General features: G+C 47.4%; 1 protein-coding gene and 1 pseudogene across 2 annotated transcripts in view; both read right to left on the bottom strand.

Annotated features, from left to right (window-relative positions):
• The window catches only part of LOC137634561 (uncharacterized), a 93,515-nt gene that overhangs the window by 71,587 nt on the left and 5,638 nt on the right, over nt 1–16,290 (bottom strand). The window lies entirely within an intron of this gene.
• LOC137634587 (5S ribosomal RNA) lies at nt 3,874–3,992 on the bottom strand (annotated as a pseudogene).

Genomic DNA, 16,290 nt, shown 5'->3' with positions numbered 1-16,290 from the left:
AAAAGTACTAAGATACTATGAGATGCATAGTTTACCAGTATCTCAAACAAACCAAAATGTCCCTTCAAAACAGTACAGTACCACCAACAACAGAAGAGGTAAGGGCCTTCTAATCTTTTGTGTAAAAGTACTAAGATACTATGAGATGCATAGTTTACCAGTATCTCAAACAAACCAAAATGTCTCTTCAAAACAGTACAGTACCACCAACAACAGAAGAGGTAAGGGCCTTCTAATCTTTTGTGTAAAAGTACTAAGATACTATGAGATGCATAGTTTACCAGTATCTCAAACAAACCAAAATGTCCCTTCAAAACAGTACAGTACCACCAACAACAGAAGAGGTAAGGGCCTTCTAATCTTTTGTGTAAAAGTACTAAGATACTATGAGATGCATAGTTTACCAGTATCTCAAACAAACCAAAATGTCCCTTCAAAACAGTACAGTACCACCAACAAGAGAAAAGGTAAGTATCTTGTTAAGAAAAAAAAAGAAAGCTTGGTGCCGTCCTTGAGATAAAAGAAATCCTTTATTTAGTTTACGAAAAGATCCCATTCCTATTACACCAACTTAAATAATGCTACTGAAAATGTGGCCAAGCTTTCATATCCCAAAGCTAAGATTTAGCATTACTAGGCTACCTTGTAGTAATGGCCCAAATAATGTTTTACAAAGGTATGATACCTTAACAATACTTATGACAAAATCTTTTTGTTGACTTCAACATCTACAGTAGAGCCATTTCATACACAAAGACCTAAGGGTAATATGATCTTAAGATTCAGAGAGGGTTCATCAATGATGTAGCTTGATGTACAGAACACATCACAATGCCCTCCTAGCTCCTTAAAAAGCCAAAACAAACTAATAAGCAAGTAACAGGATGTTGAACAGATCTGGACAACACTTTTGGCATCTTCAACATAATGTACGACTTCAATTTTCCTTAGATTGGTGCCCCTTTACGGCGTTAGGTAATATGACCAATTCGAAGATAATTTGTATTTTTCCTAACCATACAAACCTTAGCTATTTACATTGGGTTACCTTTTAGCGTAGCTGAAATGGCGAGCCATTAGAATTTAACGAGGGTGTATTACCCCCGCGCTAGTTAGCGGGGGGGTGGGGGGGGGTGGGGGGGTAGGGGAGTGGTAGCTAGCTACCCCTCCCCCCCTCACAAACTGGTGAAGCTCACATTCACTTAGAGGTAGGGCTTGTCTTGGGGGACAGGGCTGGCGGGCAAATATGTGTAAATAGCTAAGGTTTGTATGGTTAGGAAAAATACAAATTATCTTCGAATTTGTCATTTGTTCCGTAACCGAAATATAAACCACGCTATTTACATTGGGTGACTTACCCCTTAGGTAGGGTGGAAAGTCCCCAGCCATACTGGCTTTGGCTTTACCCGGGGACTCAAGAAAAGGAGTCCCTGCACCTTACAAGTTACTAGCTCCGCAAGGAACCGTGTGGCCTACATAAGCTTGTGTGTGAAGGAAGAAGTGTGACCCGTCCTAGGCAGTTGACCTGGAGTTCCAGAAGGAACTCTGGGTTAGGACGTTCCTAATACCACCTCGTCAGGGTATGGGGGACGCGACAGTATTGACTCAATACTCAGAACACAAGGAAGCATGGTTTACCTGCAGAGGTTCGAGGTCAGCTATGCAGAGACCAGGATGCTGCTTCCCAGTAGAGGGGATGATGAAGAAAGAAGTAAGGGCCAGACATACTTCTTTCGTTCATGCATACTAAAACCTGATAACAATGCCCTCAACCTTCTGCTACCAGTCCAAAAAGGAGCCTGAGGTTAGACCAGCTGTTGTGTAGCCACCACAGAGCGAAAGAAAATGTATCGAAACTCCTGTGGGTCACGCCCTGCAGGAAGCGGGCTGCTAAGGTCATTAGACGTTTCCAGACTCCAGCTTGTAGCACCTGCGTCACAGAGTAGTATTACTCGAAGGCGAGGGACGTTGCGATGTATCCGACATCGTGCTGTAGGGCGACATGACGAGGGAGGGTCTGGAGTCAGGTCGAGATGAATGTCCTTGAGTCCGAGCTGAAGAGGTATACTGGTGACTCTCCCCCGTGTCCTTCTTGTGTTCTCAAACCGGCTGCAACTGAGGACAAACTGCAGCTGTTCCCAAAGCTAACCTCTTGATTCCTTTACTGGCAAGAAGGAGAAGGTTTTGGGACATCAGATACAGAATGGTGACTCGAAATCTTGAAGGAATTGGACCGAAGGGCAGGGACCCCAAGATACTGAGTCTAGCCAACAACTCAGGAACGAACATGAATGTTGCCTTCCCCTATTCCTTAGAAAGGGCGGAGTCGTACGAGACCAAGAAGATTGCTTACACACTGGCCGCGGCCAGAGTGACCAGGAGCCCCAAGACGGAATACGATCAGAGGCCTGACATAAAGGGTCTTGAGAAGATCTCTTAAGGGACTAAAAAGTCCGAGCCATGCTCCAAGTTGGAGGTCTCACTCCGACTAGGGCAGGGACGTTCGCAGCTTTGCATGAGCGAGGAAAGGTCCAGCGGGAAGGAAAAAGTTATACCTTTAAGACGAAGGTCAGGGAAAGGCTGAGCGACAGGCTTCATTGCCGAGAGCGGAAAGGAGTTTCCTCCCGCCGAAAGGCAATAAGATCGTTATTGCTGGAGAAGAGGCCTCAAGGGAAGAAGTATATCTCCCATGACACCAACCACCGAAGACTCTCCACTTTGCCTGGAAGACCCCTGCGGATGACTATCGCAGATGAAGCGACCTCCGTCCCGCAACTGTAGCGGGTTGTCTCTTCTTGAGGAGGAGGCGTAGTGTCTCCAGGCATGAAGCCGAAGCGACGCCCCAGCTCGTGAAAGATGTTGCAGTGTGGTTGTTTGAGTAGCCTGTGCCGTGGGAGAAGCTCTCCCGGGAGTTCCGTCAGGGGAAGCAGAGGGTCCGGAAACCGTTCTGCGCATAGTCCCAGTGGAGCTCTCAGGGCCATTGAAAGGTTGACAGACAACTTGGTCTTGTTGAGACCCATTCTCAACAGACAACAAAGGAGGGAAGACGCAGGCGTCGATGCTGTCCCACCATCACCGGAATGCATCTTACCAGAGTTTCGGAGTCTGAGACTGGGGGGAAGAACAGTGGAAGCTTGAGTTTCCAAGCTGTCGCGATCAGGTCCCCCAGACCAGGACTTGCTGGTTACTCAAGGCCAAAGACCCCCAGGTACACTCTCTCTACGAGGCTCTGCTCGGATAGTCGGAGAGAACATTCCTCTGGTCGGAATGAGAGAGCCGATGGTGGTATTGAGAGTATCTCAAATCATCTCGGCATCTCTACTGTAAGATGCGAAGGTGTGAAAATGCGTCCCCTGCTGGTTAGAACACGCCAGAACCATGAAGTCGACGCGCACGGAGCGACTCGGCAGGAGCTGTAGGATCTGTAGAGGGGCCAGACTACGGCCCCTAAGCCTGCCTGAATGATGGAGAGGTATCCTTCAGGTCCTGACCATACGCCTGGACCGGAACATGCCCCCCCCCCCTTTTCTTTGACGAGTCCGAGAACAGCATAAAAAATGTGGGGAAAGGACGAGAATATCCACTCCCATCATGAGATTCCATAGGTCAACACCCATTGCAGGTCTAATCGTTCCGCTGGTCCCATAGGGGCCAGAAAGTCCGGTTAATCGTTGCTTTGGAACCACCGGAACTTGAGTCGCCCCACAAGGAACTTATCCTGAGGCGACCGTTCGGAATTATAAACGGGTCAATGAGGAAAAGAGAACTAAGAAACGTTCCAAGGTAGGGCTGAAAGCTCTGCTTGACTGAGAACAGGTACTGTGACTCTCCTCAGCCTTGCCACAGTCAACTGAAGGGAAGGCTCGGAGGAGGTGGCAACAGAATCTGGCGTCCCCAGGCGGTCACCCATCCAAGTACCGACCAGAACTGACGTTGCTTAACCTCGCTGGACGGACGAGAAGCGGGGTTTCCAACGTGGTAAGACCGTTGACTCAAAATCAAGGCTAGATACTCCAGATGTTGAGGCAGAAGAAGAGAAGGCTCCTAGCAAACTACTATGAACCCCCACTCATGGTAAGCATCCGGAAGCTTGTCCCGGCGCTGAAGAAGGTCGAACCCGAGCCTACCGGAGTTGACTAGACCTCCAAAAGGCGAAGGAGGCGGAAGCCTGCACATGAGCGGCCATGAGGAAAGCAGGGAGAGTTCTATGGGGAAAAAAACCTGCGATGCCACTGCGAGATCGCCACACTGCAACTTAAGCAGGAATACCTGTAGTCTAGGCTGAATTCCACGAGCTTCCGGGAAGATGGATGGAATGGAAACTGAAAGTACCCGTCCTTCCGATCCAGGGCCTAAGGAGTCCTGTCGCCTCGTTACCAGTCTGATCGAGTCTGCTGTTCCACGCTGGACGAAGTTTGTTCGACAAACTTGATCAGGGCTGAGAGGTCGACTACGGAACTCTCGTCTCAGATACTTCCTTACAAGAAAGGATCGACTGAAGAAGCCGGGGGGAAAGCCGTCGATGATCCTATGGAGGACCTTCTCCTAAGGCATGGATCATTCTGCCCAAACGGGCAAACTCTTGCCGACCCTATGGCATAGAGGTTCAGAGACACTGAATTTGCTGACAGAGACGGCAGGCGCGATATCCTTGGCTGATCACAGAGATCGTGCAGGAATGGGCATCGGGAAGCTGTCATCCGGATGAGTAACCTTAGGCATCCTCCAAGCGTGAAACCTGCAAGGGGGGGGGGTGCCAATCCTAGAGTTCGTGAACTCTGCCGCTCCCTCTAGGACTATGCCCCCCCGGGAGAGCCTCCCGTGCCATCTGTTCCTGACAGGAGGGAACTGCAATTGGACACCTTGTCTCAGTTGTCATAGCCGGTCCAATAACTTAGGCCGCCGTGGCTGAAAGAAAGAGGCGCTGGAGCCCTGCAGGGTCTGGAAGAAAGCGCCTTGGAGGAGTGAAAACGGAAGTCGACGTCCTCCGCACAGCCGCTGTCTATGTCTCTGTCCTTGGGCACAAACAAACTCTTCTCAAGGATGAAAGGGTGTCTGAGGTTGTCGACATCCACTGATGAGACACCCGAAAGGAAGCCCTCGGTCATTGCGTCTAGATGGTCCAACATCGAGCTTGCCAGCAAGTTCGATACTTGACGACGAAACGCCAAGGTGCTTGAGCCCGAGAGGAGGAAAGTACCCATGACCTTCCCGTAGCTTCCTTGAACAAAACCTTGGGTCCTAACCGAAGAGGGAAAGGACCTGGTAACCCCTTTCACGAGATGGAGAAGAGGAAGGGGTAAACAGTCACCCCTTGGCCGATGGAGAAATCTCGAACGGAAAGCTCCCCGCCAAAACACCTTCCAGGGAATGACGGGGAAGGGCTAACCCAGGTTCTGGAAAGAAAAATGTGGCTCAGACCTCCCTGAAGATTCTTCTTATTCTTGCATGTGCCATGCTCTGCGTTTACGGGGTGAGGCCGTGTTCTGGAAATACGCTCCAGAAGACTCGCCAGGCTGGCCATGCTGCGAAACCCCAATGGGAATCGCGGTCGCAATCGCCCTGGCGCTCACGCTATGGCAAATCAATGATTTTGCGCGTGGGCGAATGTGGAAGCGCCCATGCGCCGGCACGCAGGAACGCAAACGATGGTGAGCGAAGGAGCGCAGTAGGAGGGCGAGTGTGGTAGGAAGGGCGAGAGCTGGTGGCCGGCGAGAGATAACCCATAGGCGAGCAATGGATACTGCAAGAATTAAGCCGACATTCACCTGACGAAACACCGTCGGTTCGCGCGACGGAACCCCGTCCGTCGGTGCGCGCGACGGAACCCCGTCCGTCGGTGCGCGCGACGGAACCCCGTCCGTCGGTGCGCGCGACGGAACCCCGTCCGTCGGTGCGCGCGACGGAACCCCGTCCGTCGGTGCGCGCGACGGAACCCCGTCCGTCGGTGCGCGCGACGGAACCCCGTCCGTCGGTGCGCGCGACGGAACCCCGTCCGTCGGTGCGCGCGACGGAACCCCGTCCGTCGGTGCGCGCGACGGAACCCCGTCCGTCGGTGCGCGCGACGGAACCCCGTCCATCGGTGCGCGCGACGGAACCCCGTCCGTCCGCGCGATGGAATACCATTGGTTCGCGCGCGGGCGAACATTGGAGAGCATGTGCGTGGTCGCGCATGGGCGTAGACGTGCAGGCACGTGGGCGTGCGGTCACGCGGGCACATGGGCGTGTGGCAGCGCGGGTGAGCGCAGGCGGTCGGGAGACCGATGACGCGTAGGCGGGTGATGGCGCGTTGACGAGCGATGGCGCGTTCTGGCGAGCGATAGCCCATAGGAGAGTGAAGGCGAGTTGGCAAGCAATGGCGCATCGGCAAGCGATGGCGCGTCGGCAAGCGACGGCGCGTTGGCGAGCGGTGGTGCGTTAACAAAACGCTAGCGCGCAGGTGAAGAATCGCGCGGGCGCGTAGGCGATTGCCAACGCAAGAGAGACTAGTGATGGTTAGCGCGCATCACGCTAACAGAAGGCGCGCAGGCGCATCAGGAAGGTGAGCGCTGAAGCAAGCTGTTAATCAGGCGATCCAGACGGTCAAAAAACCGTTGGCGCCCATTGGTGCGTGGCAAAGAAGGGCGCGCAGATGTGCGCTGGCGATTGAAGAAAGCTGGCGCACAGAAGGACAGAAGTAAAGGTGAGCGCTGGCGAGCAGGAAGAAGATCTACGGCAAGACTCAGCACCGGAGATCGTGGTCCACAGCAGGCGAGCGCTAGATCGCTACTGATGGTGTTCAGGGAAACTGACATGCGTGGCAGATCGATGGCGATCGTTGACGCATAGGAGATCGCTGACGAGCAGGTGAACGTTGACGCGTCTAATGTCGCCGGCGAGCTGGTGATCGCTGGCGAGCCAAAGGCAACGTGTGGAAGCCTGCGCGTAGAAGAAGAGTCCTTGACCCAGACCTGAACCGAAGTTCTAGATCGCGAGGGCGAACGTGGGCGCACAGGGCGCGTAACAGGAACCAACAGGAACAGCAGAGATGATCATCATGAGAGCACTGACAAACAGGAGAGCGCTGACGAACATGAGAGCGCTGGCGAACAGGAGAGCGCTAGTGATCAGGAAAGCGCTGATGAGCAGGAGAGCACCCGTGCGCTAACACTGAGCAGGAGCAGGAGAGCGCCTGTGCGCTAACACTGAGCAGGAGAGAACACAGAAGAAGCGCGCGCAGGGGAACCCTGACATGCAAGGGAAGAACCCCTGTGGGAGGCAACCCTTTGCCCCGAAGGGATCGTTGTCCGTCGGGAGACTGATGTCCGTCGGAAGACCGTTGTCCGTCGGGAAGATCGTTGCCCGTTGGAAGACGAGGTCAGACTGCTGTCCATCTGCACCAGGGGCGGAAGATCAAGAAGAAGGAGAAGTAGGCTATATATGGAGATTCAAAAAGGTGCCTCTTAGCACCCTTATGGGGAGATGAGAGGCCCATACGACGAGGCGGATGGTGAGCCTTACGGCAAAGGCGGCCAACAGCAACAGAAGAATCCTCCGAAGAGGAATCTCTATGAGTGTACTCTCTCGCGAACGAAAGAGAAACACTTCGTAGAAGAGACTGGTCAGCCAGTGACCTAAAAGGAGCAATCCTCCGAAGTGGGGCTCCTGCAGTTGCCCAGCCCCTTGAGCGAAACTGCAGATGCGACTGCTCAGCACCAAGAGCATAGTCGTACGAAAAAAAAGGCAAGAGAACCCCTCACAAGGGGAAAAACTCACGTGGACAGGAAAAACTTCCCTCGGAAGGAAAGTTACCCACCCAAGGAGGCGAGCCTCCTGAGAGTTCTAAAATGAACTGGAGAGCTGTCAATCATCACGGGAGTATTTCCAGTAGAAGGAGACACGCCCCTGACGAAAATCCAAAGGGGAGGCAGCAACAGCCGAATCCCGAGGCATCAACCAGACAGCTCACACCGTTACCATATTACAGAAACGAACTAGATCGGTAACTGTAAAAAAATAAAACAAAAATCATTAGTACACATTCATTCCCCCGGGAAGGCTCCGAAGAGAAATCTCGAGGGAAAGGAAAACAAGAATTACACAACAGGCACGTGCCCTCACAACCACTTACACTCATGGAAGGAGAGCTGTAACCAAAACAGAATTATAACAATTATAATTATGAAACTATGTAATTTAAAAATGAATGAACACTAAAGAAAGAACGAAAACCCCGAAAGGAATCCTTCTACAAAGCTGAAAAATTAACAAATACAATTAGATTCATAAACTAATTGAGACAAAACGTACGGCGTAGCAACCCCCCCACACGGGAAGGAAGCTACAAAAGGCGTAGTAACATAGTAAAAGGGTGAACGACCTCAAGAGAGAGAGAGAGAAAGACCGAAGTCAAACTCGATCGCAACCCATAAAATTACACCGTGGTGGCCTAAACTGCCGAGGGCTCTACGGAGATATCGTACACTACACACACAACTCTGAAAAGGAAACTTACTGATTTCTATATTCAAATATATATACAAACATGAAAAAATGTTTACATATATATTGAGTAAAAGAAAAGTAAGTGATTAAGTAAAGACACAACAAACAATGACTGCCAAGCGAGGACAAAGACAGAGACGTCTGTCCCAGTCCGAACCAAAAGTGAAAGTGAGCTTCACCGGTATGTGAAGGGGGGAGGGGTAGCTAGTTACCACCCCCCCCACTAACTAGCGCGGGGGTAATACACCCTCGTTAAATTCTAATGGCTCGCCATTTCAGCTACGCTAAAAGGTAAATCCAATGTAAATAGTGTGGTTTGTATTTCGGTTACGGAACAATTGTACATACAGTACTGTACCTATTATGAAAGGCTTCTCATCAAAATCTTCCAAGGCCCCAAACTGACTATCCAATGGCTTAATATTGTATTAAGTAGAACATTTCCTTGGATATGGTAGTCATCATCTGCTAGGGATATACTTTGAAAGCAGTATGGATACCTAAATGACAATTCTCATATGTCGATGACCATATAGTATTATACAGTAATAGCAAGTTTTCCTCATGAAAGCACCCGATGTATGGTCAATACTTTAGACTACCATCTTTTCATGGCCTATTTGTATGAAAGCAAAGCCCAAAAATCCAGATTCCTAATTTTCTGATACACAAAAAAGTTCAAGACTTCTTTAACTCAGGGTAATAAACTAAATATTCAGCATATGATCCTGAGCTGCCAGTAATATGGCACAAGTTTCCATTCTTGAGAGAGGAGCCTTATAAATTTGTGCAAAAATCTTTCATTAAATATTAATAGCTTCAGAAAAGTTGAACTTGAGGAAATCTGGATGAATTTTTTTTCTAAATAGCCAACAAAAAAAAGGCCCCTTGAAAGTGGCCATGCTATAAAATAATTTTCATAGCCTTCATCACATGAAACGTGAAGTAGGAGTTGATGAATGAGAAGCATTGATTTAAATGCTTAAGGTAGAGACGACTGGGGAAATCTAACCGGGGCCCTTTGTGTTCATAGGCGTAGGAGGATATGATGATATCATCATTACATGGCCTTTTATAATTTATGACCTCCTGACATCTTTTGCAAGGGAACTAAAGGCTATTACTAATAGTTACCTAAAAGTGACCTGGTCTTACTAATACAATTACTAAGTGTCCTTTATAGACCATACTGATATAATGACAATGAAAATGTTGGTTTGTAATACAAAGAAAATAGAAAAATGGCTATGACGAGTCCATCGATAAGCTTTACGACTATACAAAAGAAAGGAAGAAGCCATCTGTAAATGGACAGGGTCTACCGATGAAAACAAAGTATGTTGAAATATCCTTACTGAATGTTTAATTTGACAGCATATCTTAGGATATCACCATCGTAATTTGGATACACCTTGTAGAATAGAAAGCATAGCAACGTAATAGATGGACCTTGAGATGAAACTAATGGATTGAAGCATAGCAACGTAACAGATGGACCTTGAGATGAAACTAATGGATTGATGTCCAGGGAGACTCGTTGAGTATTGATGCTGTTGTAAAAACAAACTTAAAACTGTAATTCATTGATTTACTCTTTTATTTATGAACTTTGAACTTATAAAAGTTCCTTTTGAATCCTGTCCACAATGTCCATCTAACTCCAGATGATCTGAACAGGGAGAAAACTAATGTTGACTTAAGTAGTCTATGAGGCTTTTCTAATTACATGCTTAAAATGCATCTTAAATAACTGGTCAACTGATTTGCAGGAACACACATACAGTATACTGTGCATGAAGCCAAAACAAAATAATCTGCTTACTGGTTAGAAAACTTGGTCTTAAAGTTAAAACTCACTATTTGATTTCATCAAAGGCGAATCACCAAAAACAAGGAGACCTTATAAATCACAGCAGCTATTCACAACTTTTACCAGACGCTAAAGCACAAGTGAAGAGTGCGCAGGCAGAGTTCTGAAGGACAAAATATTGAGAAAACAAATTGTTGAATGGAGTGTCGAAAAGATGTGGCGACTAGAGAAAAGTTATTAATTAGATAACTGAAGTACTGTACAGTAATGCCAAAATACTCATCCATGTGGCTAACGCACTTAGTGATACATGCGCCAATTACAGAGGAGAAAGGCAATATGATGAATTGTGAGCGAAGTGAGCCACAGCAGAGCAGAAGTATATTGAGCTACATGATTAGTTTGATAATCGAAGTTACTCCAAAATACTCACATACGCGGCACATGTGCGTAGCCAAGAATATACTGCTTACCAAACCAAAGGACCAAGGAGATGCTGTTAAACTGCATGGCAAAGCAGAACAATTGAGCTTAGTAACTATAGGTACCGGTAATTAAAAAAGCTATCTGGTTAGCTATTTAAATAACTAATTCAATACATAAATGTTTATATAGCTTGTAACTAATGGCATTTTGCCACAGTAAACAGTCAACTTCACTCAAGCATAACATTTTGACACAATATCAGTGCAACTATTTATCTTATCGACACTGTCCTACAACCCCAAGTGAAGAGGTATTGCATACTTGTTATTCAATAAGTGGGGTCATGTTTCAACAATGGGTAGTTATCTTTAATAATGATGCCCATGGGAAAGTTCTTGTTACGCTGATTGAGCATGGGGAGTACAAACACCAATATCTACTGACTTCTATGGTGTTAAGCAGTAACAAGTTGGAAATTTGGTTCTACTTTGGAATGAAAAGCTTCGAGTCAAAGGAAAAAGTATTCTGCGTGCAGAATCAACAAATATGGAACTGTTACCTAGGCAAGTTAACCCTAATGAGGAAGTGCATGGTGCGAGATTTGTTTTGCAGCTGAAATTCAACTGTAAGCCCCACACATGAAACTGCTCACATATTCTTTCATTTAGCCATTTGAAACTACAACGCTGAGGCTGCAAGATCATCTTCATCTACATATTGTACAATCTCACTCTCTAGACCAATAATCGTAGTATCGTCTAAGAAAAAAAACAGAATTGCCAAGAACACTACCATGTAGAAAGCCAGACAAAACGGGCTTAACCTCACTAAAGATGCCATTATCAACTCAATAGCTTAAAAACTTATTGAGCCTAAAGTTAGATTACTATAGACAGTATCAATATTGAAGGGCTTTGGGGTAGCAAAGCCTCCCTAGACTTTAAACAATACAGCGTCCATTTACATTTTGGATAATGCTGTTATATGCACGTAGTGAGTCCCAAGGGGGAGTAGGGACAAAGGCCTCTGGCTAGATTAGGATATTGTTGACTAACCAATACATATCATATTAGTCATTGAGTCCTAGGAAGTAAAAGTCCTTCAATACAAAAGAGCAAGTCATACCATGTCAGGTTTGCTTGGGCCTACACAAGGTTGGGATGTAGGTTACAAATTTCATATGACAGTTTACTCTTCAAGAGGCTTTTGTACATGACAGGAGTGTATGATATCTACATCACAATATGGAAACCATGGGTCACCGCAAACCATGGGCTATGTAAAAACACTAATACACTGTTTTGAGCTAGAATTCTCTTGCTCGAAGGTACACTCATGCACACTATTCTATCTAATTTCTCTCCTCTCGTTACTTTGAAGTTTTTACAGTTTTTATATGGAAGATTTATTTCAATGTTGTTATTGTTCTTAAACTTCTCTGTAATTTATACCTTTATTTCCTTTCCTCATTTAGCTATTTTCCCTGTAGGGGCCCTTAGGCTTATAGCATCCTGCTTTTCAAACAAGAGGTGTAGCTTAGCAAGTAGTAGTAGTAGTAGTAGTAGTAGTAATAATAATAATAATAATAATAATAATAATATGTTATTTTCATTAGTAAAATAAATTTTTGAATATACTTACCCGATAATCATGTAGCTGTCAACTCCGTTGCCCGACAGAAATCTAAGGAGGGATACGCCAGCTATCACAATACTAGAAGGGGGTGTACTAACCAGCGCCACCTGTGGCCAGGTACTCAAGTACTTCTTGTTGACACCTCCTCAATTATTCCTCGGTCCCACTGGTTCTCTATGGGGAGGAAGGGAGGGTCAATTAAATCATGATTATCGGGTAAGTATATTCAAAAATTTATTTTACTAATGAAAATAACATTTTTCAATATTAAACTTACCCGATAATCATGTAGCTGATTCGCACCCAGGGGGGTGGGTGAAAACCAGTGTACAAGATTAAAGGATAGCCAAGTATCCCCAAATTTCATATTACAGTTATCTCCAATAACAAATGAAATAATAAGTACCTGGTAAGGAAGTCGAATTGAACCGTTACTCTGCCTCTTTTTTAAGTTCGTCTTCCTTACTGAGCGCAGCGTTCCTCTTGGAGGCTGAATCAACCCAAGGTGCTAAAGTATATAGGGTTGCAACCCCTACTAAAGGACCTCTACACAACCTTTAACCTAGGCGCTTCTCAAGAATGAATTGACCACCCGCCAAATCAAAAGGATGCGGAAGGCTTCTTAGCCTACCGTAACAACCATAAAAACAACAATAAAAGAATTCAAGAGAAAAGTTAAAAAGGTTATGGGATTAAGGGAATGTAGTGGCTGAGCCCTCACCTACTACTGCACTCGCTGCTACGAATGGTCCCAGGGTGTAGCAGTTCTCGTAAAGAGACTGGACATCTTTCAGATAAAATGATGCAAACACTGACTTGCTCCTCCAATAGGTTGCATCCATTACACTCTGCAGAGAACGGTTTTTATTAAAGGCCATCGAAGTAGCTACGGCTCTTACTTCGTGGGTCCTTACCTTCAGCAATGCAAGGTCTTCCTCCTTTAAGTGAGAATGTGCTTCTCTGATCAGAAGCCTTATATAATACGAAAGCCCATTCTTGGACATGGGTCTCGAGGGTTTCCTGATGGCACACCATAAGGCTTCTGACTGTCCTCGGAGAGGTTTAGACCTCTTGAGATAATATTTGAGAGCTCTGACAGGGCAAAGAACTCTCTCAAGTTCGTTACCTACCATGTTGGAAAGGCTAGGTATCTCGAACGATCTAGGCCAAGGACGTGAAGGAAGTTCGTTCTTTGCTAGGAATCCAAGCTGGAAAGAACATGTAGCAGACTCGGTCGTGAAACCAATGTTCTTGCTGAAGGCATGAACCTCACTGACTCTCTTAGCTGTTGCCAGGCAAACGAGAAAAAGGGTCTTGAGGGTAAGGTCCTTGAATGAAGCTGACTGGAGAGGTTCGAACCTAGATGTCATAAGGAACCTTAAGACTACGTCTAAATTCCAGCCTGGAGTGCCAGCCTGGAGTGGAAAGACGACGATCTTTAGACGTCTCAAAAGACTTAAGAATGTCTTGAAGGTCCTTGTTGGAAGACAGGTCCAAACCTCTATGGCGGAGAACTGAGGCCAACATACTCCTATATCCCTTAATCGTAGGAGCTGAAAGGGATCTCTCATTCCTAAGATGAAGCAGGAAGTCAGCTATTTGGGTCACAGAGGTATTGGTAGAGGATATCGAATTGGCTCTACACCAGCTTCGGAAGACCTCCCACTTAGACTGGTAGACCCTACGAGTGGAAACCCTTCTTGCTCTGGCAATAGCCCTGGCTGCCTCCTTCGAAAAGCCTCAAGCTCTAGCGAATCTTTCGACAGTCTGAAGGCAGTCAGTTGAAGAGCGTGGAGGTTTGGATGTAACCTGTCTACGTGAGGTTGACGTAGAAGGTCCACTCTTAGAGGTAGAGTCCTGGGGAAGTCTACTAGCCATAGTAGTACCTCTGTGAACCATTCTCTTGCAGGCCAAAGGGGAGCAACCAGCGTCAGCCGTGTCCCTTCGTGCGAGACGAATTTCTGCAGAACCTTGTTGATTATCTTGAACGGAGGGAATGCGTACAGGTCGAGATGGGACCAGTTCAGTAGAAAGGCATCCACATGAACTGCTGCAGGGTCTGGAACAGGAGAACAAAACAGAGGAAGTCTCTTGGTCATGGAGGTGGCAAACAGATCTATGGTAGGTTGACCCCACAAGGTCCAAAGTCTGTTGCACACACTCTTGTGGAGGGTCCATTCCGTGGGAATGACCTGATTCCTTCTGCTCAGACGATCTGCTGACACGTTCATATTGCCCTGGATGAACCTCGTGACTAGAGAGAGGTTTAGACTTCTTGACCAAATGAGGAGGTCCCTTGCGATCTCGTAAAGGCTCCTCGAATGGGTCCCTCCTTGCTTGGAGATGTAAGCCAAGGCTGTGGTGTTGTCCGAGTTCACCTCCACCACTTTGCCTAGCAGGAGGGACTTGAAGTTCAACAGGGCTAGATGAACTGCCAGCAGTTCCTTGCAGTTGATGTGGAGAGATCGTTGTTCCTCGTTCCACATTCCGGAGCATTCCTTTCCGTCCAAGGTTGCACCCCAGCCCGAGTCCGATGCATCTGAGAAGAGATGAAGATTGGGGGTCTGAATGGCCAAGGATAGACCCTCTCTGAGAAGGAGGTTGTGCTTCCACCACAGGAGAGTGGTCTTCATCTCTTGGTTGATAGGGATAGAGATTGCTTCTAGAGTCGAACTCTTGTCCCAATGAGCTGCTAGGTGGAATTGAAGAGGGCGGAGGTGGAGTCTGCCCAGCTCGACAAACAGGGCTAGGGACGAGAGAGTCCCTGTGAGACTCATCCACTGTCTCACTGAGCAACTGCTCCTCTTCAGCATGCTCATGATGCACTCTAGGGCTTGGCTTATCCTGGGGGCCGATGGAAAAGCCCGAAAACTCTGACTCTGAATCTCCATTCCCAGATACACGATGGATTGTGAGGGAATGAGTTGAGATTTTTCCAAATTGACTAATAGACCCAGGTCTCTGATAAGGTCTAAAGTCCAATGAAGATTCTCCAGACAACGGCGACTCGAGGAGGCTCTCAACAGCCAGTCGTCTAGGTAGAGGGAGGCTCTGATGTTTGACAAGTGAAGGAATTTGGCTACATTCCTCATCAGAAGGGTAAAGACCATAGGAGCTGTGCTTAGGCCAAAACACAGAGCTTGGAATTGGTAGACGACCTTTCCGAAAACGAATCTTAGGAAAGGTTGGGAGTCTGGATGAATCGGAACGTGAAAATAAGCATCTTTCAAGTCCAATGAGACCATCCAGTCCTCCTGTCTGACCGCTGCTAAGACCGACTTGGTCGTCTCCATCGTGAACGTCAGCTTGGTGACATACTCGTTGAGAGCGCTGACGTCCAGCACAGGTCTCCAACCTCCTGTCTTCTTGGCCACAAGAAAGAGACGGTTGTAGAAGCCCGGGGATTGATGGTCCCGGACTATAACCACAGCCTTCTTCTGCACAAGAAGCGACACCTCCTGGTGCAAAGCTAGTCTCTTGTCCTCCTCTTTGTAGTTGGGAGAGAGGTTGATGGGCGAAGTGGTCAGAGGTGGTTGAAGGTAGAATGGAATCCTGTAACCGAACCTCAGCCAACTGACAGACTGTGCGTCTGCACCTCTCATCTCCCAAGCTCGCCAGAAGGTCTTGAGTCTGGCTCCTACTGTCGTCTGGAGAAGCGGAGAGTCAGTGTTTTCCTTTGGATGGCTTGGATCCTTTCCTGGACTTGCCTCTGTAAGAGTCTGGACGGGAGCTTCCTCGGCTGGGGGCTCTACCACGAAAGGGCGGTATGAATCTAGTCGCAGGGGTATCAGCCACTGGGGAGCGGTAAGTCTTAGGGACTGAGGTGGAAGCCTTAGACTTACGAGCCGAAGAAGCTACAAGATCGTGCGTGTCCTTCTGTATCAAGGCAGCAGACAAATCTTTAATGAGCTCTTCGGGAAAAATAAACTTCGAAA

Source organism: Palaemon carinicauda, chromosome 44 (assembly GCF_036898095.1).
Source record: "Palaemon carinicauda isolate YSFRI2023 chromosome 44, ASM3689809v2, whole genome shotgun sequence".
NCBI classification, from domain to species: Eukaryota; Metazoa; Arthropoda; class Malacostraca; order Decapoda; family Palaemonidae; genus Palaemon; species Palaemon carinicauda.
The sequence above is the reverse complement of the archived record's forward strand: the minus strand, read 5'-3'. Positions and strand labels throughout refer to the sequence as shown.